Source organism: Microcebus murinus, chromosome 22 (assembly GCF_040939455.1).
Source record: "Microcebus murinus isolate Inina chromosome 22, M.murinus_Inina_mat1.0, whole genome shotgun sequence".
NCBI classification, from domain to species: domain Eukaryota; kingdom Metazoa; phylum Chordata; class Mammalia; order Primates; family Cheirogaleidae; genus Microcebus; species Microcebus murinus.
Window position 1 is genome coordinate 27,323,982 of NC_134125.1, and position 22,177 is coordinate 27,346,158.

The 22,177-nt window shown below is 62.8% G+C and overlaps 5 non-coding genes across 5 annotated transcripts; all 5 read left to right on the forward strand.

Annotated features, from left to right (window-relative positions):
* The first annotated feature begins 4,113 nt into the window (after window positions 1–4,113).
* LOC142863547 (5S ribosomal RNA) lies at window positions 4,114–4,232 on the forward strand. Its single transcript, XR_012914317.1, has one exon. It is a non-coding gene; the product is annotated as a 5S ribosomal RNA (ribosomal RNA).
* Window positions 4,233–8,029: 3,797 nt separating this feature from the next.
* LOC142863548 (5S ribosomal RNA) lies at window positions 8,030–8,148 on the forward strand. Its single transcript, XR_012914318.1, has one exon. It is a non-coding gene; the product is annotated as a 5S ribosomal RNA (ribosomal RNA).
* A 3,803-nt stretch (window positions 8,149–11,951) lies between these two features.
* Window positions 11,952–12,070, forward strand: LOC142863549 (5S ribosomal RNA). Its single transcript, XR_012914319.1, has one exon. It is a non-coding gene; the product is annotated as a 5S ribosomal RNA (ribosomal RNA).
* A 3,796-nt stretch (window positions 12,071–15,866) lies between these two features.
* LOC142863550 (5S ribosomal RNA) lies at window positions 15,867–15,985 on the forward strand. The gene has a single exon (XR_012914320.1). It is a non-coding gene; the product is annotated as a 5S ribosomal RNA (ribosomal RNA).
* A 3,803-nt stretch (window positions 15,986–19,788) lies between these two features.
* Window positions 19,789–19,907, forward strand: LOC142863551 (5S ribosomal RNA). The gene has a single exon (XR_012914321.1). It is a non-coding gene; the product is annotated as a 5S ribosomal RNA (ribosomal RNA).
* Window positions 19,908–22,177: the final 2,270 nt, after the last annotated feature.

A 22,177-nucleotide genomic window follows, 5' to 3' on the forward strand; every position in this document is an offset into this window, starting at 1 on the left:
GTGTGTGTGTGTGTGTCTGTGTGTGTGTGTGTGTTTGTGTAGACAGCCCCCCACCCCACCCCACCCCGCCCCGTCCCTCACCTCAGTGCTCCGGAGTCCGCCCGACCGGGCCGGCGCAGTCCACAGGCCCGGCGCGGGTCAGCGCTATCGCGGGGAAGCGCGGTGAGGCTGGCTTCTTGAGCGGGGCAGGGGCGCCCTCCGCGGTCTGCGGCCACACCACCCCGAACGCGCCCCGTCTCGTCTGCTCTCTGAAGCTAAGCAGCGTCTCGGGCCTGGTTAGTACTTGGATGGGAGAAGACCGCCTGGGAATCCTGGGTGCCCTAGGCTTTTTTTTTGTTTTTTTTTTTTGCCTGTTGTTCGTTCCCCTTGCTGGGAGCGCGGCGGGGCGGCGGTCCGGCGGATCACCCCCACCCTCAGCGCCCGCCGCTGTGCCTGCCGCCCCAGCCCGCCATGGGGCCTCCTCTTGTCCCAAGCCGGGACACCGCCGCCACGCGGCAGCACGCGTGGCATCTGGACTGTCAGGTCTCAGACCAAAGGTCTGGTCTGTGGGAACCGACACGCTGGAGGAAACCTCAAGAGTCTGAGAGGGGAGGGAGTTCCGGAAGGATTCCAGGATGTCATTTTGAGCGAGTATGTGACCAGAACGCGTCCCGTTGCTTTCGGGGTTCTATGGGCTACACGTAGGAATCTCTGGTGGTGGCACTGGAGGTTGGGGGATCCGGAGTCACACCCAGACCTGCTCCACAGGCCTCCTTTTACTTTTCTCTTCGGATTCATGATTTTTAAAAAGTGTCTCTTACCTCTATGATTGCATTTTCTTTTCTCTCTCTTTTCAAGCAGATGATGGGAGTACAAGTATTCAGGTGACATGTGTTACCCGTGCCCCCCTCCCCCCTGTGTTCTTTTTTTTTTTTTTTTTTTTTTTTTGAGACAGAGTCTCGTTTTGCTGCCCAGGCTAGAGTGAGTGCCATGGCGTCAGCCTAGCTCACGGCAACCTCAATCTCCGGGCTCAAGCAATCCTGCTGCCTCAGCCTCCCGAGTAGTTGGGACTACAGGCATGCACCACCACGCCCGGCTGTGTTTTTCTATATATATTAGTTGGCCAATTAATTTCTTTCTATTTTTAGTAGAGACGGGGGTCTCGCTCTTGCTCAGGCTGGTTTCGAACTCCTGACCTGGAGCAATCCGCCCGCCTCGGCCTCCCAGAGAGCTAGGATTACAGGCGTGAGCCACCGCGCCCGGCCCCCCCTGTGTTCTTATTCATATACCTCTCATGTTGTTGCAGCGTATTGTGGGGGTACCAATGTTAAGGTCGGGTGCCTTGCCCTCTCCAAGCCTCCCCCCTCGGGTCAGAGCTTCAAGTGCGCCCATCCCCCAGTCGGTGCGCACCCACCCCATGCCTAATGGATGTGTATGCCCCTCCCCTCCCCCCACCCGCCCGACACCCACCCGATGAAGGTGATTCCTCTCTGTCCACTTAGGCGTCCATCCGTTCGTACCAATTTGCTGGTGAGCGCGCTCACGTGGTGCTCGTGTGTCCATTCTTGGGATACCTGGCTTACTGGAACGGGTTCCAGCTCTGGCCAGGAGAACACGAGAGGCGCCCTCTCACCGCTGCTCCTCACAGCCGAATGGCACTCCGTGGTGTCCACGCGCCACATTTTATTAATGCACTCCTGGATGGATGGGCACTCGGGTCGCTTCCACGTCTTTGCGATTGTGAATTGTGCCCTAACTGTCACCCTAACCCTTACCCAGCCCGTCTCCTCTGCCCCTGCCTGACGCGCTCCTCCCCGGCCAGGCCCGTCACTGTCCTGGGCCCCCGCCTGACCGGCTCCTCCCCGCCCGGCCTGTCACCGTCCTCTGCCCCTGCCTGACATGCTCCTTCCCGCCCGGCCTCTCACCGTCCTCGGCCCCTGCCTGACCGGCTCCTCCGTCGCCTGGGCCTTCCAAGGGCTTGGTGTGGACGCTGCTTCCAGGAAGCCCTCCAGAAACCCGGCAGCAGGGTGGCCGCAGCAGTCTCCAGCAGCCGTCCCTAAGTCGCGTGAGTGCGGGGGACGTGCCCCCGCTGTGCCGCGGGGGCCCAGCCTGGTGTCTTCCCTGAGGCCCTGCGGCTGCCGGCTGGGCTGCCGCTCCCCGCAAGGGGAGAGCCGCGGAGGTGGGGACCGCCTCCTGATGGGGACGTACACGCAGCTCTCCAAGTCGGATTCCGGGGCTCTCTGTCCTGCCCGAAGGCCCAGCTGGCCTGCGGGTCCTTAGAGTGGCAAAAACCTCCGAAAACTGAGACTGAGGGTCCGGTGGGTGTCTGCACTTTTGTGCTGGGCACCCCAGGGAGGCCCGGGGGCTGGCTGGACAACGTGGTCTGCTGGGCTGGGGGGTTGGAGGAGCAACTGATGCCCTTTGCACTTTGGGTAGCAAGAGTCTGAGGTGTCTCTGAGCCCTGTGCCCTGTGGGGGGGGGCGGGGGGGAGGAGGAGGAGGAGGAGGAGGAGGAGGTGGGAAGGGCCGGGGCCTGCAGTCCTGTTCCCGGGGTGGCACGGCAAGTGGCTTCTTCCACAGGCTGCTTGGCCTGGGCTCCCTGCACCTGGGCCTTTGGAGGACCGGCCCTGTGCTTGCCAACACTTCCTGCAGGGACCCAGAGCTGGGAGGTGGCATCTCTCAGCCCTGGGTCGGGCAGAGCCCCAGCGGGCCATGCCCACAACCTCTCTCAGCACCGGTCCCCCAGAAGGCTCCTTTGGGACCAGGATTCTCTTGCGGTGACTCTTTAAGGTCTGGCCCCTGGATGGAGGGGCACCAGGAGTAGAGGAGCAGGAAGGGGAAGGGGGTGGCCATGCGAGGGGACACTTTGAGGCCAAGTCCCAGCTTCAGCCTGATCCTCCTGGGAACCCCGCTCTGAGACAAGGAGCCGGGCTTCCCATTCCCACAGCAGCCAGTCGTGGGCTGAGGACACCTGGGGCGTTGGGAACTCCCTGGCTTCTCCTTGGTTTAACATCTGGAGCTGCTTGTGAATCGCGCCGCCACACACACCCGAGCGCAGGTGTCTTCCGCACAGACTGCGGGCCTCGCTCTTCTGAATGCCGCTAGCTCGCCACCCACCCACGGGTGAACCCGGTCAGGGTGCTTTCTCTAAGGGGCAGACTCTTTTCCGGGCGGGCTACCGGTGTCTCTGTTTGCTCGTTTCTTTCTTCCATTTCGGGAAAGTCTTCCTTGCTGGGTGTGGAAATCTCCTATGCCTTCCCTCGCCTATTCTGTCAGCTTTAAAATTCTCTTTCAGTTGCCACCCTCACAGATGGATTAGGAAACTCTTTCCGGTGCACTCATTAGTGAAATGACCTCCAGGAAGCTGGAATCCAATATCTAATGGCCGATTTTTAGCGAGTCCACACGCCAGGGTGGTCGGGGTCCAATGCAGCCCCGGCCAGGCCCAGGCCCCTTGGACTGGGCCACAGGAGGACACGGAGGAGGGTCCCGGCCCCCACGAAGCGGTGCCGGCAGTTCTCCACGGGCTTGGGCGTTTTCCAGAGGTAGGAGATGGAGGGGACTGATTTCTTCAGCGCCCCCCAAACCAGGCCACCCCACCCCACCCATGGGACACATCCCCAGAGAGAGACGCCCCATACACTGGCTGTGCCCCAGCCCTGGCCCGGGGGAATAGGCGGCAGCCCACCCACAGGGCGAGGGGGGGGGCGCAGCTGAAAGGGGTTGTGGGGGAGGGCGGCCCCTGGCTGGGGTCAAAGGGCGAGCGTCCCGCGCGTGCGCAGTCAGCGGCAGGCAGCGACGCGCTGGGGGTGGGCAGCGGGTAGGTGAAGGAGGCCGGGCGAGGAGACGAGGGGGGCTGGGAGGGCTCCACCTTGGCGAGTCCAGCCGTGGAGGCGCATCTTGTGTGAGTGTGAGTGAGTGTGAGTGTGTGTGTGTGTGTATAGAGAGACAGCCCCCCGCCCCGCCCCGCCCCGCCCCGCCCCGCCCATCACCCCCGTCCCTGGGAGCCCGCGGGACCCGGCCGGCGAACTCAACCGGCCCGGCCCGGCGCGGGGCCTGGGGCGGGAGGCGGCGGCGGGGAAGCCCAGAGAGGCTCGGCTTCTTGAGCGGGGCAGGGGCGCCCTCCGCCGCCGCCGTCTAGGGCCACACCACCCTGAACGCCCCCGATCTCGTCTGGTCTCGGAAGCTAAGCGGGGTCGGGCCTGGTTAGTACTTGGATGGGAGACCGCCTGGGAATACCGGGTGCCACAGGCTGCTGCTTTTTTTTTTTTTTTTTTTTTTTTTTGCCTCTTGTTCTGTCCCCTTTCTGGGAGCGCGGCGGCGGCCCGGGGTGGGGGTCACCCCCACCCTCAGCGCCCGCCCGCGGTGCCTGGCGCCCCAGCCCGCACCGTGGGGCCTCCTCTTGTCCCAAGCCGCGACACCGCCGCCACGCGGCAGCATGCGTGGCATCTGGACTGTCAGGTCTCAGACCAAAGGTCTGCTCTGTGGGAACCGACACGCTGGAGGAAACCTTGAGAGTCTGAGAGGGGAGGGAGTTCCAGAAGAAGGCCAGGATGTCATTTTGAGGGAGTATGTGACCAGAACTCGTCCCGTTGCTTTTGGGGTTCTATGGGCTACACGCAGGAATCTTTGGTGGTGGCACCTGATGTTGGGGGATCCGGAGTCACACCCAGACCTGCTCCACAGGCCTCCTTTTACTTTTCTCTTCGGATTCATGATTTTTAAAAAGTGTCTCTTACCTCTATGATTGCATTTTCTTTTCTCTCTCTTTTCAAGCAGATGATGGGAGTACAAGTATTCAGGTGACATGTGTTGCCCGTGCCCCCCTCCCCCCTGTGTTCTTTTTTTTTTTTTTTTTTTTTTTTGAGACAGAGTCTCGTTTTGCTGCCCAGGCTAGAGTGAGTGCCATGGCGTCAGCCTAGCTCACGGCAACCTCAATCTCCGGGCTCAAGCAATCCTGCTGCCTCAGCCTCCCGAGTAGTTGGGACTACAGGCATGCACCACCACGCCCGGCTGTGTTTTTCTATATATATTAGTTGGCCAATTAATTTCTTTCTATTTTTAGTAGAGACGGGGGTCTCGCTCTTGCTCAGGCTGGTTTCGAACTCCTGACCTGGAGCAATCCGCCCGCCTCGGCCTCCCAGAGAGCTAGGATTACAGGCGTGAGCCACCGCGCCCGGCCCCCCCTGTGTTCTTATTCATATACCTCTCATGTTGTTGCAGCGTATTGTGGGGGTACCAATGTTAAGGTCGGGTGCCTTGCCCTCTCCAAGCCTCCCCCCTCGGGTCAGAGCTTCAAGTGCGCCCATCCCCCAGTCGGTGCGCACCCACCCCATGCCTAATGGATGTGTATGCCCCTCCCCTCCCCCCACCCGCCCGACACCCACCCGATGAAGGTGATTCCTCTCTGTCCACTTAGGCGTCCATCCGTTCGTACCAATTTGCTGGTGAGCGCGCTCACGTGGTGCTCGTGTGTCCATTCTTGGGATACCTGGCTTACTGGAACGGGTTCCAGCTCTGGCCAGGAGAACACGAGAGGCGCCCTCTCACCGCTGCTCCTCACAGCCGAATGGCACTCCGTGGTGTCCACGCGCCACATTTTATTAATGCACTCCTGGATGGATGGGCACTCGGGTCGCTTCCACGTCTTTGCGATTGTGAATTGTGCCCTAACTGTCACCCTAACCCTTACCCAGCCCGTCTCCTCTGCCCCTGCCTGACGCGCTCCTCCCCGGCCAGGCCCGTCACTGTCCTGGGCCCGCGCCTGACCGGCTCCTCCCCGCCCGGCCTGTCACCGTCCTCTGCCCCTGCCTGACATGCTCCTTCCCGCCCGGCCTCTCACCGTCCTCGGCCCCTGCCTGACCGGCTCCTCCGTCGCCTGGGCCTTCCAAGGGCTTGGTGTGGACGCTGCTTCCAGGAAGCCCTCCAGAAACCCGGCAGCAGGGTGGCCGCAGCAGTCTCCAGCAGCCGTCCCTAAGTCGCGTGAGTGCGGGGGACGTGCCCCCGCTGTGCCGCGGGGGCCCAGCCTGGTGTCTTCCCTGAGGCCCTGCGGCTGCCGGCTGGGCTGCCGCTCCCCGCAAGGGGAGAGCCGCGGAGGTGGGGACCGCCTCCTGATGGGGACGTACACGCAGCTCTCCAAGTCGGATTCCGGGGCTCTCTGTCCTGCCCGAAGGCCCAGCTGGCCTGCGGGTCCTTAGAGTGGCAAAAACCTCCGAAAACTGAGACTGAGGGTCCGGTGGGTGTCTGCACTTTTGTGCTGGGCACCCCAGGGAGGCCCGGGGGCTGGCTGGACAACGTGGTCTGCTGGGCTGGGGGGTTGGAGGAGCAACTGATGCCCTTTGCACTTTGGGTAGCAAGAGTCTGAGGTGTCTCTGAGCCCTGTGCCCTGTGGGGGGGGGCGGGGGGGAGGAGGAGGAGGAGGAGGAGGAGGAGGTGGGAAGGGCCGGGGCCTGCAGTCCTGTTCCCGGGGTGGCACGGCAAGTGGCTTCTTCCACAGGCTGCTTGGCCTGGGCTCCCTGCACCTGGGCCTTTGGAGGACCGGCCCTGTGCTTGCCAACACTTCCTGCAGGGACCCAGAGCTGGGAGGTGGCATCTCTCAGCCCTGGGTCGGGCAGAGCCCCAGCGGGCCATGCCCACAACCTCTCTCAGCACCGGTCCCCCAGAAGGCTCCTTTGGGACCAGGATTCTCTTGCGGTGACTCTTTAAGGTCTGGCCCCTGGATGGAGGGGCACCAGGAGTAGAGGAGCAGGAAGGGGAAGGGGGTGGCCATGCGAGGGGACACTTTGAGGCCAAGTCCCAGCTTCAGCCTGATCCTCCTGGGAACCCCGCTCTGAGACAAGGAGCCGGGCTTCCCATTCCCACAGCAGCCAGTCGTGGGCTGAGGACACCTGGGGCGTTGGGAACTCCCTGGCTTCTCCTTGGTTTAACATCTGGAGCTGCTTGTGAATCGCGCCGCCACACACACCCGAGCGCAGGTGTCTTCCGCACAGACTGCGGGCCTCGCTCTTCTGAATGCCGCTAGCTCGCCACCCACCCACGGGTGAACCCGGTCAGGGTGCTTTCTCTAAGGGGCAGACTCTTTTCCGGGCGGGCTACCGGTGTCTCTGTTTGCTCGTTTCTTTCTTCCATTTCGGGAAAGTCTTCCTTGCTGGGTGTGGAAATCTCCTATGCCTTCCCTCGCCTATTCTGTCAGCTTTAAAATTCTCTTTCAGTTGCCACCCTCACAGATGGATTAGGAAACTCTTTCCGGTGCACTCATTAGTGAAATGACCTCCAGGAAGCTGGAATCCAATATCTAATGGCCGATTTTTAGCGAGTCCACACGCCAGGGTGGTCGGGGTCCAATGCAGCCCCGGCCAGGCCCAGGCCCCTTGGACTGGGCCACAGGAGGACACGGAGGAGGGTCCCGGCCCCCACGAAGCGGTGCCGGCAGTTCTCCACGGGCTTGGGCGTTTTCCAGAGGTAGGAGATGGAGGGGACTGATTTCTTCAGCGCCCCCCAAACCAGGCCACCCCACCCCACCCATGGGACACATCCCCAGAGAGAGACGCCCCATACACTGGCTGTGCCCCAGCCCTGGCCCGGGGGAATAGGCGGCAGCCCACCCACAGGGCGAGGGGGGGGGCGCAGCTGAAAGGGGTTGTGGGGGAGGGCGGCCCCTGGCTGGGGTCAAAGGGCGAGCGTCCCGCGCGTGCGCAGTCAGCGGCAGGCAGCGACGCGCTGGGGGTGGGCAGCGGGTAGGTGAAGGAGGCCGGGCGAGGAGACGAGGGGGGCTGGGAGGGCTCCACCTTGGCGAGTCCAGCCGTGGAGGCGCATCTTGTGTGAGTGTGAGTGAGTGTGAGTGTGTGTGTGTGTGTATAGAGAGACAGCCCCCCGCCCCGCCCCGCCCCGCCCCGCCCCGCCCATCACCCCCGTCCCTGGGAGCCCGCGGGACCCGGCCGGCGAACTCAACCGGCCCGGCCCGGCGCGGGGCCTGGGGCGGGAGGCGGCGGCGGGGAAGCCCAGAGAGGCTCGGCTTCTTGAGCGGGGCAGGGGCGCCCTCCGCCGCCGCCGTCTAGGGCCACACCACCCTGAACGCCCCCGATCTCGTCTGGTCTCGGAAGCTAAGCGGGGTCGGGCCTGGTTAGTACTTGGATGGGAGACCGCCTGGGAATACCGGGTGCCACAGGCTGCTGCTTTTTTTTTTTTTTTTTTTTTTTTTTTGCCTCTTGTTCTGTCCCCTTTCTGGGAGCGCGGCGGCGGCCCGGGGTGGGGGTCACCCCCACCCTCAGCGCCCGCCCGCGGTGCCTGGCGCCCCAGCCCGCACCGTGGGGCCTCCTCTTGTCCCAAGCCGCGACACCGCCGCCACGCGGCAGCATGCGTGGCATCTGGACTGTCAGGTCTCAGACCAAAGGTCTGCTCTGTGGGAACCGACACGCTGGAGGAAACCTTGAGAGTCTGAGAGGGGAGGGAGTTCCAGAAGAAGGCCAGGATGTCATTTTGAGGGAGTATGTGACCAGAACTCGTCCCGTTGCTTTTGGGGTTCTATGGGCTACACGCAGGAATCTTTGGTGGTGGCACCTGATGTTGGGGGATCCGGAGTCACACCCAGACCTGCTCCACAGGCCTCCTTTTACTTTTCTCTTCGGATTCATGATTTTTAAAAAGTGTCTCTTACCTCTATGATTGCATTTTCTTTTCTCTCTCTTTTCAAGCAGATGATGGGAGTACAAGTATTCAGGTGACATGTGTTGCCCGTGCCCCCCTCCCCCCTGTGTTCTTTTTTTTTTTTTTTTTTTTTTTTGAGACAGAGTCTCGTTTTGCTGCCCAGGCTAGAGTGAGTGCCATGGCGTCAGCCTAGCTCACGGCAACCTCAATCTCCGGGCTCAAGCAATCCTGCTGCCTCAGCCTCCCGAGTAGTTGGGACTACAGGCATGCACCACCACGCCCGGCTGTGTTTTTCTATATATATTAGTTGGCCAATTAATTTCTTTCTATTTTTAGTAGAGACGGGGGTCTCGCTCTTGCTCAGGCTGGTTTCGAACTCCTGACCTGGAGCAATCCGCCCGCCTCGGCCTCCCAGAGAGCTAGGATTACAGGCGTGAGCCACCGCGCCCGGCCCCCCCTGTGTTCTTATTCATATACCTCTCATGTTGTTGCAGCGTATTGTGGGGGTACCAATGTTAAGGTCGGGTGCCTTGCCCTCTCCAAGCCTCCCCCCTCGGGTCAGAGCTTCAAGTGCGCCCATCCCCCAGTCGGTGCGCACCCACCCCATGCCTAATGGATGTGTATGCCCCTCCCCTCCCCCCACCCGCCCGACACCCACCCGATGAAGGTGATTCCTCTCTGTCCACTTAGGCGTCCATCCGTTCGTACCAATTTGCTGGTGAGCGCGCTCACGTGGTGCTCGTGTGTCCATTCTTGGGATACCTGGCTTACTGGAACGGGTTCCAGCTCTGGCCAGGAGAACACGAGAGGCGCCCTCTCACCGCTGCTCCTCACAGCCGAATGGCACTCCGTGGTGTCCACGCGCCACATTTTATTAATGCACTCCTGGATGGATGGGCACTCGGGTCGCTTCCACGTCTTTGCGATTGTGAATTGTGCCCTAACTGTCACCCTAACCCTTACCCAGCCCGTCTCCTCTGCCCCTGCCTGACGCGCTCCTCCCCGGCCAGGCCCGTCACTGTCCTGGGCCCCCGCCTGACCGGCTCCTCCCCGCCCGGCCTGTCACCGTCCTCTGCCCCTGCCTGACATGCTCCTTCCCGCCCGGCCTCTCACCGTCCTCGGCCCCTGCCTGACCGGCTCCTCCGTCGCCTGGGCCTTCCAAGGGCTTGGTGTGGACGCTGCTTCCAGGAAGCCCTCCAGAAACCCGGCAGCAGGGTGGCCGCAGCAGTCTCCAGCAGCCGTCCCTAAGTCGCGTGAGTGCGGGGGACGTGCCCCCGCTGTGCCGCGGGGGCCCAGCCTGGTGTCTTCCCTGAGGCCCTGCGGCTGCCGGCTGGGCTGCCGCTCCCCGCAAGGGGAGAGCCGCGGAGGTGGGGACCGCCTCCTGATGGGGACGTACACGCAGCTCTCCAAGTCGGATTCCGGGGCTCTCTGTCCTGCCCGAAGGCCCAGCCGGCCTGCGGGTCCTTAGAGTGGCAAAAACCTCCGAAAACTGAGACTGAGGGTCCGGTGGGTGTCTGCACTTTTGTGCTGGGCACCCCAGGGAGGCCCGGGGGCTGGCTGGACAACGTGGTCTGCTGGGCTGGGGGGTTGGAGGAGCAACTGATGCCCTTTGCACTTTGGGTAGCAAGAGTCTGAGGTGTCTCTGAGCCCTGTGCCCTGTGGGGGGGGGCGGGGGGGAGGAGGAGGAGGAGGAGGAGGAGGAGGTGGGAAGGGCCGGGGCCTGCAGTCCTGTTCCCGGGGTGGCACGGCAAGTGGCTTCTTCCACAGGCTGCTTGGCCTGGGCTCCCTGCACCTGGGCCTTTGGAGGACCGGCCCTGTGCTTGCCAACACTTCCTGCAGGGACCCAGAGCTGGGAGGTGGCATCTCTCAGCCCTGGGTCGGGCAGAGCCCCAGCGGGCCATGCCCACAACCTCTCTCAGCACCGGTCCCCCAGAAGGCTCCTTTGGGACCAGGATTCTCTTGCGGTGACTCTTTAAGGTCTGGCCCCTGGATGGAGGGGCACCAGGAGTAGAGGAGCAGGAAGGGGAAGGGGGTGGCCATGCGAGGGGACACTTTGAGGCCAAGTCCCAGCTTCAGCCTGATCCTCCTGGGAACCCCGCTCTGAGACAAGGAGCCGGGCTTCCCATTCCCACAGCAGCCAGTCGTGGGCTGAGGACACCTGGGGCGTTGGGAACTCCCTGGCTTCTCCTTGGTTTAACATCTGGAGCTGCTTGTGAATCGCGCCGCCACACACACCCGAGCGCAGGTGTCTTCCGCACAGACTGCGGGCCTCGCTCTTCTGAATGCCGCTAGCTCGCCACCCACCCACGGGTGAACCCGGTCAGGGTGCTTTCTCTAAGGGGCAGACTCTTTTCCGGGCGGGCTACCGGTGTCTCTGTTTGCTCGTTTCTTTCTTCCATTTCGGGAAAGTCTTCCTTGCTGGGTGTGGAAATCTCCTATGCCTTCCCTCGCCTATTCTGTCAGCTTTAAAATTCTCTTTCAGTTGCCACCCTCACAGATGGATTAGGAAACTCTTTCCGGTGCACTCATTAGTGAAATGACCTCCAGGAAGCTGGAATCCAATATCTAATGGCCGATTTTTAGCGAGTCCACACGCCAGGGTGGTCGGGGTCCAATGCAGCCCCGGCCAGGCCCAGGCCCCTTGGACTGGGCCACAGGAGGACACGGAGGAGGGTCCCGGCCCCCACGAAGCGGTGCCGGCAGTTCTCCACGGGCTTGGGCGTTTTCCAGAGGTAGGAGATGGAGGGGACTGATTTCTTCAGCGCCCCCCAAACCAGGCCACCCCACCCCACCCATGGGACACATCCCCAGAGAGAGACGCCCCATACACTGGCTGTGCCCCAGCCCTGGCCCGGGGGAATAGGCGGCAGCCCACCCACAGGGCGAGGGGGGGGGCGCAGCTGAAAGGGGTTGTGGGGGAGGGCGGCCCCTGGCTGGGGTCAAAGGGCGAGCGTCCCGCGCGTGCGCAGTCAGCGGCAGGCAGCGACGCGCTGGGGGTGGGCAGCGGGTAGGTGAAGGAGGCCGGGCGAGGAGACGAGGGGGGCTGGGAGGGCTCCACCTTGGCGAGTCCAGCCGTGGAGGCGCATCTTGTGTGAGTGTGAGTGAGTGTGAGTGTGTGTGTGTGTGTATAGAGAGACAGCCCCCCGCCCCGCCCCGCCCCGCCCCGCCCCGCCCCGCCCATCACCCCCGTCCCTGGGAGCCCGCGGAACCCGGCCGGCGAACTCAACCGGCCCGGCCCGGCGCGGGGCCTGGGGCGGGAGGCGGCGGCGGGGAAGCCCAGAGAGGCTCGGCTTCTTGAGCGGGGCAGGGGCGCCCTCCGCCGCCGCCGTCTAGGGCCACACCACCCTGAACGCCCCCGATCTCGTCTGGTCTCGGAAGCTAAGCGGGGTCGGGCCTGGTTAGTACTTGGATGGGAGACCGCCTGGGAATACCGGGTGCCACAGGCTGCTGCTTTTTTTTTTTTTTTTTTTTTTTTTGCCTCTTGTTCTGTCCCCTTTCTGGGAGCGCGGCGGCGGCCCGGGGTGGGGGTCACCCCCACCCTCAGCGCCCGCCCGCGGTGCCTGGCGCCCCAGCCCGCACCGTGGGGCCTCCTCTTGTCCCAAGCCGCGACACCGCCGCCACGCGGCAGCATGCGTGGCATCTGGACTGTCAGGTCTCAGACCAAAGGTCTGCTCTGTGGGAACCGACACGCTGGAGGAAACCTTGAGAGTCTGAGAGGGGAGGGAGTTCCAGAAGAAGGCCAGGATGTCATTTTGAGGGAGTATGTGACCAGAACTCGTCCCGTTGCTTTTGGGGTTCTATGGGCTACACGCAGGAATCTTTGGTGGTGGCACCTGATGTTGGGGGATCCGGAGTCACACCCAGACCTGCTCCACAGGCCTCCTTTTACTTTTCTCTTCGGATTCATGATTTTTAAAAAGTGTCTCTTACCTCTATGATTGCATTTTCTTTTCTCTCTCTTTTCAAGCAGATGATGGGAGTACAAGTATTCAGGTGACATGTGTTGCCCGTGCCCCCCTCCCCCCTGTGTTCTTTTTTTTTTTTTTTTTTTTTTTTTTTGAGACAGAGTCTCGTTTTGCTGCCCAGGCTAGAGTGAGTGCCATGGCGTCAGCCTAGCTCACGGCAACCTCAATCTCCGGGCTCAAGCAATCCTGCTGCCTCAGCCTCCCGAGTAGTTGGGACTACAGGCATGCACCACCACGCCCGGCTGTGTTTTTCTATATATATTAGTTGGCCAATTAATTTCTTTCTATTTTTAGTAGAGACGGGGGTCTCGCTCTTGCTCAGGCTGGTTTCGAGCTCCTGACCTGGAGCAATCCGCCCGCCTCGGCCTCCCAGAGAGCTAGGATTACAGGCGTGAGCCACCGCGCCCGGCCCCCCCTGTGTTCTTATTCATATACCTCTCATGTTGTTGCAGCGTATTGTGGGGGTACCAATGTTAAGGTCGGGTGCCTTGCCCTCTCCAAGCCTCCCCCCTCGGGTCAGAGCTTCAAGTGCGCCCATCCCCCAGTCGGTGCGCACCCACCCCATGCCTAATGGATGTGTATGCCCCTCCCCTCCCCCCACCCGCCCGACACCCACCCGATGAAGGTGATTCCTCTCTGTCCACTTAGGCGTCCATCCGTTCGTACCAATTTGCTGGTGAGCGCGCTCACGTGGTGCTCGTGTGTCCATTCTTGGGATACCTGGCTTACTGGAACGGGTTCCAGCTCTGGCCAGGAGAACACGAGAGGCGCCCTCTCACCGCTGCTCCTCACAGCCGAATGGCACTCCGTGGTGTCCACGCGCCACATTTTATTAATGCACTCCTGGATGGATGGGCACTCGGGTCGCTTCCACGTCTTTGCGATTGTGAATTGTGCCCTAACTGTCACCCTAACCCTTACCCAGCCCGTCTCCTCTGCCCCTGCCTGACGCGCTCCTCCCCGGCCAGGCCCGTCACTGTCCTGGGCCCCCGCCTGACCGGCTCCTCCCCGCCCGGCCTGTCACCGTCCTCTGCCCCTGCCTGACATGCTCCTTCCCGCCCGGCCTCTCACCGTCCTCGGCCCCTGCCTGACCGGCTCCTCCGTCGCCTGGGCCTTCCAAGGGCTTGGTGTGGACGCTGCTTCCAGGAAGCCCTCCAGAAACCCGGCAGCAGGGTGGCCGCAGCAGTCTCCAGCAGCCGTCCCTAAGTCGCGTGAGTGCGGGGGACGTGCCCCCGCTGTGCCGCGGGGGCCCAGCCTGGTGTCTTCCCTGAGGCCCTGCGGCTGCCGGCTGGGCTGCCGCTCCCCGCAAGGGGAGAGCCGCGGAGGTGGGGACCGCCTCCTGATGGGGACGTACACGCAGCTCTCCAAGTCGGATTCCGGGGCTCTCTGTCCTGCCCGAAGGCCCAGCCGGCCTGCGGGTCCTTAGAGTGGCAAAAACCTCCGAAAACTGAGACTGAGGGTCCGGTGGGTGTCTGCACTTTTGTGCTGGGCACCCCAGGGAGGCCCGGGGGCTGGCTGGACAACGTGGTCTGCTGGGCGGGGGGGTTGGAGGAGCAACTGATGCCCTTTGCACTTTGGGTAGCAAGAGTCTGAGGTGTCTCTGAGCCCTGTGCCCTGTGGGGGGGGGCGGGGGGGAGGAGGAGGAGGAGGAGGAGGAGGTGGGAAGGGCCGGGGCCTGCAGTCCTGTTCCCGGGGTGGCACGGCAAGTGGCTTCTTCCACAGGCTGCTTGGCCTGGGCTCCCTGCACCTGGGCCTTTGGAGGACCGGCCCTGTGCTTGCCAACACTTCCTGCAGGGACCCAGAGCTGGGAGGTGGCATCTCTCAGCCCTGGGTCGGGCAGAGCCCCAGCGGGCCATGCCCACAACCTCTCTCAGCACCGGTCCCCCAGAAGGCTCCTTTGGGACCAGGATTCTCTTGCGGTGACTCTTTAAGGTCTGGCCCCTGGATGGAGGGGCACCAGGAGTAGAGGAGCAGGAAGGGGAAGGGGGTGGCCATGCGAGGGGACACTTTGAGGCCAAGTCCCAGCTTCAGCCTGATCCTCCTGGGAACCCCGCTCTGAGACAAGGAGCCGGGCTTCCCATTCCCACAGCAGCCAGTCGTGGGCTGAGGACACCTGGGGCGTTGGGAACTCCCTGGCTTCTCCTTGGTTTAACATCTGGAGCTGCTTGTGAATCGCGCCGCCACACACACCCGAGCGCAGGTGTCTTCCGCACAGACTGCGGGCCTCGCTCTTCTGAATGCCGCTAGCTCGCCACCCACCCACGGGTGAACCCGGTCAGGGTGCTTTCTCTAAGGGGCAGACTCTTTTCCGGGCGGGCTACCGGTGTCTCTGTTTGCTCGTTTCTTTCTTCCATTTCGGGAAAGTCTTCCTTGCTGGGTGTGGAAATCTCCTATGCCTTCCCTCGCCTATTCTGTCAGCTTTAAAATTCTCTTTCAGTTGCCACCCTCACAGATGGATTAGGAAACTCTTTCCGGTGCACTCATTAGTGAAATGACCTCCAGGAAGCTGGAATCCAATATCTAATGGCCGATTTTTAGCGAGTCCACACGCCAGGGTGGTCGGGGTCCAATGCAGCCCCGGCCAGGCCCAGGCCCCTTGGACTGGGCCACAGGAGGACACGGAGGAGGGTCCCGGCCCCCACGAAGCGGTGCCGGCAGTTCTCCACGGGCTTGGGCGTTTTCCAGAGGTAGGAGATGGAGGGGACTGATTTCTTCAGCGCCCCCCAAACCAGGCCACCCCACCCCACCCATGGGACACATCCCCAGAGAGAGACGCCCCATACACTGGCTGTGCCCCAGCCCTGGCCCGGGGGAATAGGCGGCAGCCCACCCACAGGGCGAGGGGGGGGGCGCAGCTGAAAGGGGTTGTGGGGGAGGGCGGCCCCTGGCTGGGGTCAAAGGGCGAGCGTCCCGCGCGTGCGCAGTCAGCGGCAGGCAGCGACGCGCTGGGGGTGGGCAGCGGGTAGGTGAAGGAGGCCGGGCGAGGAGACGAGGGGGGCTGGGAGGGCTCCACCTTGGCGAGTCCAGCCGTGGAGGCGCATCTTGTGTGAGTGTGAGTGAGTGTGAGTGTGTGTGTGTGTGTATAGAGAGACAGCCCCCCGCCCCGCCCCGCCCCGCCCCGCCCCGCCCATCACCCCCGTCCCTGGGAGCCCGCGGGACCCGGCCGGCGAACTCAACCGGCCCGGCCCGGCGCGGGGCCTGGGGCGGGAGGCGGCGGCGGGGAAGCCCAGAGAGGCTCGGCTTCTTGAGCGGGGCAGGGGCGCCCTCCGCCGCCGCCGTCTAGGGCCACACCACCCTGAACGCCCCCGATCTCGTCTGGTCTCGGAAGCTAAGCGGGGTCGGGCCTGGTTAGTACTTGGATGGGAGACCGCCTGGGAATACCGGGTGCCACAGGCTGCTGCTTTTTTTTTTTTTTTTTTTTTTTTTTTGCCTCTTGTTCTGTCCCCTTTCTGGGAGCGCGGCGGCGGCCCGGGGTGGGGGTCACCCCCACCCTCAGCGCCCGCCCGCGGTGCCTGGCGCCCCAGCCCGCACCGTGGGGCCTCCTCTTGTCCCAAGCCGCGACACCGCCGCCACGCGGCAGCATGCGTGGCATCTGGACTGTCAGGTCTCAGACCAAAGGTCTGCTCTGTGGGAACCGACACGCTGGAGGAAACCTTGAGAGTCTGAGAGGGGAGGGAGTTCCAGAAGAAGGCCAGGATGTCATTTTGAGGGAGTATGTGACCAGAACTCGTCCCGTTGCTTTTGGGGTTCTATGGGCTACACGCAGGAATCTTTGGTGGTGGCACCTGATGTTGGGGGATCCGGAGTCACACCCAGACCTGCTCCACAGGCCTCCTTTTACTTTTCTCTTCGGATTCATGATTTTTAAAAAGTGTCTCTTACCTCTATGATTGCATTTTCTTTTCTCTCTCTTTTCAAGCAGATGATGGGAGTACAAGTATTCAGGTGACATGTGTTGCCCGTGCCCCCCTCCCCCCTGTGTTCTTTTTTTTTTTTTTTTTTTTTTTTGAGACAGAGTCTCGTTTTGCTGCCCAGGCTAGAGTGAGTGCCATGGCGTCAGCCTAGCTCACGGCAACCTCAATCTCCGGGCTCAAGCAATCCTGCTGCCTCAGCCTCCCGAGTAGTTGGGACTACAGGCATGCACCACCACGCCCGGCTGTGTTTTTCTATATATATTAGTTGGCCAATTAATTTCTTTCTATTTTTAGTAGAGACGGGGGTCTCGCTCTTGCTCAGGCTGGTTTCGAACTCCTGACCTGGAGCAATCCGCCCGCCTCGGCCTCCCAGAGAGCTAGGATTACAGGCGTGAGCCACCGCGCCCGGCCCCCCCTGTGTTCTTATTCATATACCTCTCATGTTGTTGCAGCGTATTGTGGGGGTACCAATGTTAAGGTCGGGTGCCTTGCCCTCTCCAAGCCTCCCCCCTCGGGTCAGAGCTTCAAGTGCGCCCATCCCCCAGTCGGTGCGCACCCACCCCATGCCTAATGGATGTGTATGCCCCTCCCCTCCCCCCACCCGCCCGACACCCACCCGATGAAGGTGATTCCTCTCTGTCCACTTAGGCGTCCATCCGTTCGTACCAATTTGCTGGTGAGCGCGCTCACGTGGTGCTCGTGTGTCCATTCTTGGGATACCTGGCTTACTGGAACGGGTTCCAGCTCTGGCCAGGAGAACACGAGAGGCGCCCTCTCACCGCTGCTCCTCACAGCCGAATGGCACTCCGTGGTGTCCACGCGCCACATTTTATTAATGCACTCCTGGATGGATGGGCACTCGGGTCGCTTCCACGTCTTTGCGATTGTGAATTGTGCCCTAACTGTCACCCTAACCCTTACCCAGCCCGTCTCCTCTGCCCCTGCCTGACGCGCTCCTCCCCGGCCAGGCCCGTCACTGTCCTGGGCCCCCGCCTGACCGGCTCCTCCCCGCCCGGCCTGTCACCGTCCTCTGCCCCTGCCTGACATGCTCCTTCCCGCCCGGCCTCTCACCGTCCTCGGCCCCTGCCTGACCGGCTCCTCCGTCGCCTGGGCCTTCCAAGGGCTTGGTGTGGACGCTGCTTCCAGGAAGCCCTCCAGAAACCCGGCAGCAGGGTGGCCGCAGCAGTCTCCAGCAGCCGTCCCTAAGTCGCGTGAGTGCGGGGGACGTGCCCCCGCTGTGCCGCGGGGGCCCAGCCTGGTGTCTTCCCTGAGGCCCTGCGGCTGCCGGCTGGGCTGCCGCTCCCCGCAAGGGGAGAGCCGCGGAGGTGGGGACCGCCTCCTGATGGGGACGTACACGCAGCTCTCCAAGTCGGATTCCGGGGCTCTCTGTCCTGCCCGAAGGCCCAGCCGGCCTGCGGGTCCTTAGAGTGGCAAAAACCTCCGAAAACTGAGACTGAGGGTCCGGTGGGTGTCTGCACTTTTGTGCTGGGCACCCCAGGGAGGCCCGGGGGCTGGCTGGACAACGTGGTCTGCTGGGCTGGGGGGTTGGAGGAGCAACTGATGCCCTTTGCACTTTGGGTAGCAAGAGTCTGAGGTGTCTCTGAGCCCTGTGCCCTGTGGGGGGGGGCGGGGGGGAGGAGGAGGAGGAGGAGGAGGAGGAGGTGGGAAGGGCCGGGGCCTGCAGTCCTGTTCCCGGGGTGGCACGGCAAGTGGCTTCTTCCACAGGCTGCTTGGCCTGGGCTCCCTGCACCTGGGCCTTTGGAGGACCGGCCCTGTGCTTGCCAACACTTCCTGCAGGGACCCAGAGCTGGGAGGTGGCATCTCTCAGCCCTGGGTCGGGCAGAGCCCCAGCGGGCCATGCCCACAACCTCTCTCAGCACCGGTCCCCCAGAAGGCTCCTTTGGGACCAGGATTCTCTTGCGGTGACTCTTTAAGGTCTGGCCCCTGGATGGAGGGGCACCAGGAGTAGAGGAGCAGGAAGGGGAAGGGGGTGGCCATGCGAGGGGACACTTTGAGGCCAAGTCCCAGCTTCAGCCTGATCCTCCTGGGAACCCCGCTCTGAGACAAGGAGCCGGGCTTCCCATTCCCACAGCAGCCAGTCGTGGGCTGAGGACACCTGGGGCGTTGGGAACTCCCTGGCTTCTCCTTGGTTTAACATCTGGAGCTGCTTGTGAATCGCGCCGCCACACACACCCGAGCGCAGGTGTCTTCCGCACAGACTGCGGGCCTCGCTCTTCTGAATGCCGCTAGCTCGCCACCCACCCACGGGTGAACCCGGTCAGGGTGCTTTCTCTAAGGGGCAGACTCTTTTCCGGGCGGGCTACCGGTGTCTCTGTTTGCTCGTTTCTTTCTTCCATTTCGGGAAAGTCTTCCTTGCTGGGTGTGGAAATCTCCTATGCCTTCCCTCGCCTATTCTGTCAGCTTTAAAATTCTCTTTCAGTTGCCACCCTCACAGATGGATTAGGAAACTCTTTCCGGTGCACTCATTAGTGAAATGACCTCCAGGAAGCTGGAATCCAATATCTAATGGCCGATTTTTAGCGAGTCCACACGCCAGGGTGGTCGGGGTCCAATGCAGCCCCGGCCAGGCCCAGGCCCCTTGGACTGGGCCACAGGAGGACACGGAGGAGGGTCCCGGCCCCCACGAAGCGGTGCCGGCAGTTCTCCACGGGCTTGGGCGTTTTCCAGAGGTAGGAGATGGAGGGGACTGATTTCTTCAGCGCCCCCCAAACCAGGCCACCCCACCCCACCCATGGGACACATCCCCAGAGAGAGACGCCCCATACACTGGCTGTGCCCCAGCCCTGGCCCGGGGGAATAGGCGGCAGCCCACCCACAGGGCGAGGGGGGGGGCGCAGCTGAAAGGGGTTGTGGGGGAGGGCGGCCCCTGGCTGGGGTCAAAGGGCGAGCGTCCCGCGCGTGCGCAGTCAGCGGCAGGCAGCGACGCGCTGGGGGTGGGCAGCGGGTAGGTGAAGGAGGCCGGGCGAGGAGACGAGGGGGGCTGGGAGGGCTCCACCTTGGCGAGTCCAGCCGTGGAGGCGCATCTTGTGTGAGTGTGAGTGAGTGTGAGTGTGTGTGTGTGTGTATAGAGAGACAGCCCCCCGCCCCGCCCCGCCCCGCCCCGCCCCGCCCCGCCCATCACCCCCGTCCCTGGGAGCCCGCGGAACCCGGCCGGCGAACTCAACCGGCCCGGCCCGGCGCGGGGCCTGGGGCGGGAGGCGGCGGCGGGGAAGCCCAGAGAGGCTCGGCTTCTTGAGCGGGGCAGGGGCGCCCTCCGCCGCCGCCGTCTAGGGCCACACCACCCTGAACGCCCCCGATCTCGTCTGGTCTCGGAAGCTAAGCGGGGTCGGGCCTGGTTAGTACTTGGATGGGAGACCGCCTGGGAATACCGGGTGCCACAGGCTGCTGCTTTTTTTTTTTTTTTTTTTTTTTTTGCCTCTTGTTCTGTCCCCTTTCTGGGAGCGCGGCGGCGGCCCGGGGTGGGGGTCACCCCCACCCTCAGCGCCCGCCCGCGGTGCCTGGCGCCCCAGCCCGCACCGTGGGGCCTCCTCTTGTCCCAAGCCGCGACACCGCCGCCACGCGGCAGCATGCGTGGCATCTGGACTGTCAGGTCTCAGACCAAAGGTCTGCTCTGTGGGAACCGACACGCTGGAGGAAACCTTGAGAGTCTGAGAGGGGAGGGAGTTCCAGAAGAAGGCCAGGATGTCATTTTGAGGGAGTATGTGACCAGAACTCGTCCCGTTGCTTTTGGGGTTCTATGGGCTACACGCAGGAATCTTTGGTGGTGGCACCTGATGTTGGGGGATCCGGAGTCACACCCAGACCTGCTCCACAGGCCTCCTTTTACTTTTCTCTTCGGATTCATGATTTTTAAAAAGTGTCTCTTACCTCTATGATTGCATTTTCTTTTCTCTCTCTTTTCAAGCAGATGATGGGAGTACAAGTATTCAGGTGACATGTGTTGCCCGTGCCCCCCTCCCCCCTGTGTTCTTTTTTTTTTTTTTTTTTTTTTTTTTTGAGACAGAGTCTCGTTTTGCTGCCCAGGCTAGAGTGAGTGCCATGGCGTCAGCCTAGCTCACGGCAACCTCAATCTCCGGGCTCAAGCAATCCTGCTGCCTCAGCCTCCCGAGTAGTTGGGACTACAGGCATGCACCACCACGCCCGGCTGTGTTTTTCTATATATATTAGTTGGCCAATTAATTTCTTTCTATTTTTAGTAGAGACGGGGGTCTCGCTCTTGCTCAGGCTGGTTTCGAGCTCCTGACCTGGAGCAATCCGCCCGCCTCGGCCTCCCAGAGAGCTAGGATTACAGGCGTGAGCCACCGCGCCCGGCCCCCCCTGTGTTCTTATTCATATACCTCTCATGTTGTTGCAGCGTATTGTGGGGGTACCAATGTTAAGGTCGGGTGCCTTGCCCTCTCCAAGCCTCCCCCCTCGGGTCAGAGCTTCAAGTGCGCCCATCCCCCAGTCGGTGCGCACCCACCCCATGCCTAATGGATGTGTATGCCCCTCCCCTCCCCCCACCCGCCCGACACCCACCCGATGAAGGTGATTCCTCTCTGTCCACTTAGGCGTCCATCCGTTCGTACCAATTTGCTGGTGAGCGCGCTCACGTGGTGCTCGTGTGTCCATTCTTGGGATACCTGGCTTACTGGAACGGGTTCCAGCTCTGGCCAGGAGAACACGAGAGGCGCCCTCTCACCGCTGCTCCTCACAGCCGAATGGCACTCCGTGGTGTCCACGCGCCACATTTTATTAATGCACTCCTGGATGGATGGGCACTCGGGTCGCTTCCACGTCTTTGCGATTGTGAATTGTGCCCTAACTGTCACCCTAACCCTTACCCAGCCCGTCTCCTCTGCCCCTGCCTGACGCGCTCCTCCCCGGCCAGGCCCGTCACTGTCCTGGGCCCCCGCCTGACCGGCTCCTCCCCGCCCGGCCTGTCACCGTCCTCTGCCCCTGCCTGACATGCTCCTTCCCGCCCGGCCTCTCACCGTCCTCGGCCCCTGCCTGACCGGCTCCTCCGTCGCCTGGGCCTTCCAAGGGCTTGGTGTGGACGCTGCTTCCAGGAAGCCCTCCAGAAACCCGGCAGCAGGGTGGCCGCAGCAGTCTCCAGCAGCCGTCCCTAAGTCGCGTGAGTGCGGGGGACGTGCCCCCGCTGTGCCGCGGGGGCCCAGCCTGGTGTCTTCCCTGAGGCCCTGCGGCTGCCGGCTGGGCTGCCGCTCCCCGCAAGGGGAGAGCCGCGGAGGTGGGGACCGCCTCCTGATGGGGACGTACACGCAGCTCTCCAAGTCGGATTCCGGGGCTCTCTGTCCTGCCCGAAGGCCCAGCCGGCCTGCGGGTCCTTAGAGTGGCAAAAACCTCCGAAAACTGAGACTGAGGGTCCGGTGGGTGTCTGCACTTTTGTGCTGGGCACCCCAGGGAGGCCCGGGGGCTGGCTGGACAACGTGGTCTGCTGGGCGGGGGGGTTGGAGGAGCAACTGATGCCCTTTGCACTTTGGGTAGCAAGAGTCTGAGGTGTCTCTGAGCCCTGTGCCCTGTGGGGGGGGGCGGGGGGGAGGAGGAGGAGGAGGAGGAGGAGGTGGGAAGGGCCGGGGCCTGCAGTCCTGTTCCCGGGGTGGCACGGCAAGTGGCTTCTTCCACAGGCTGCTTGGCCTGGGCTCCCTGCACCTGG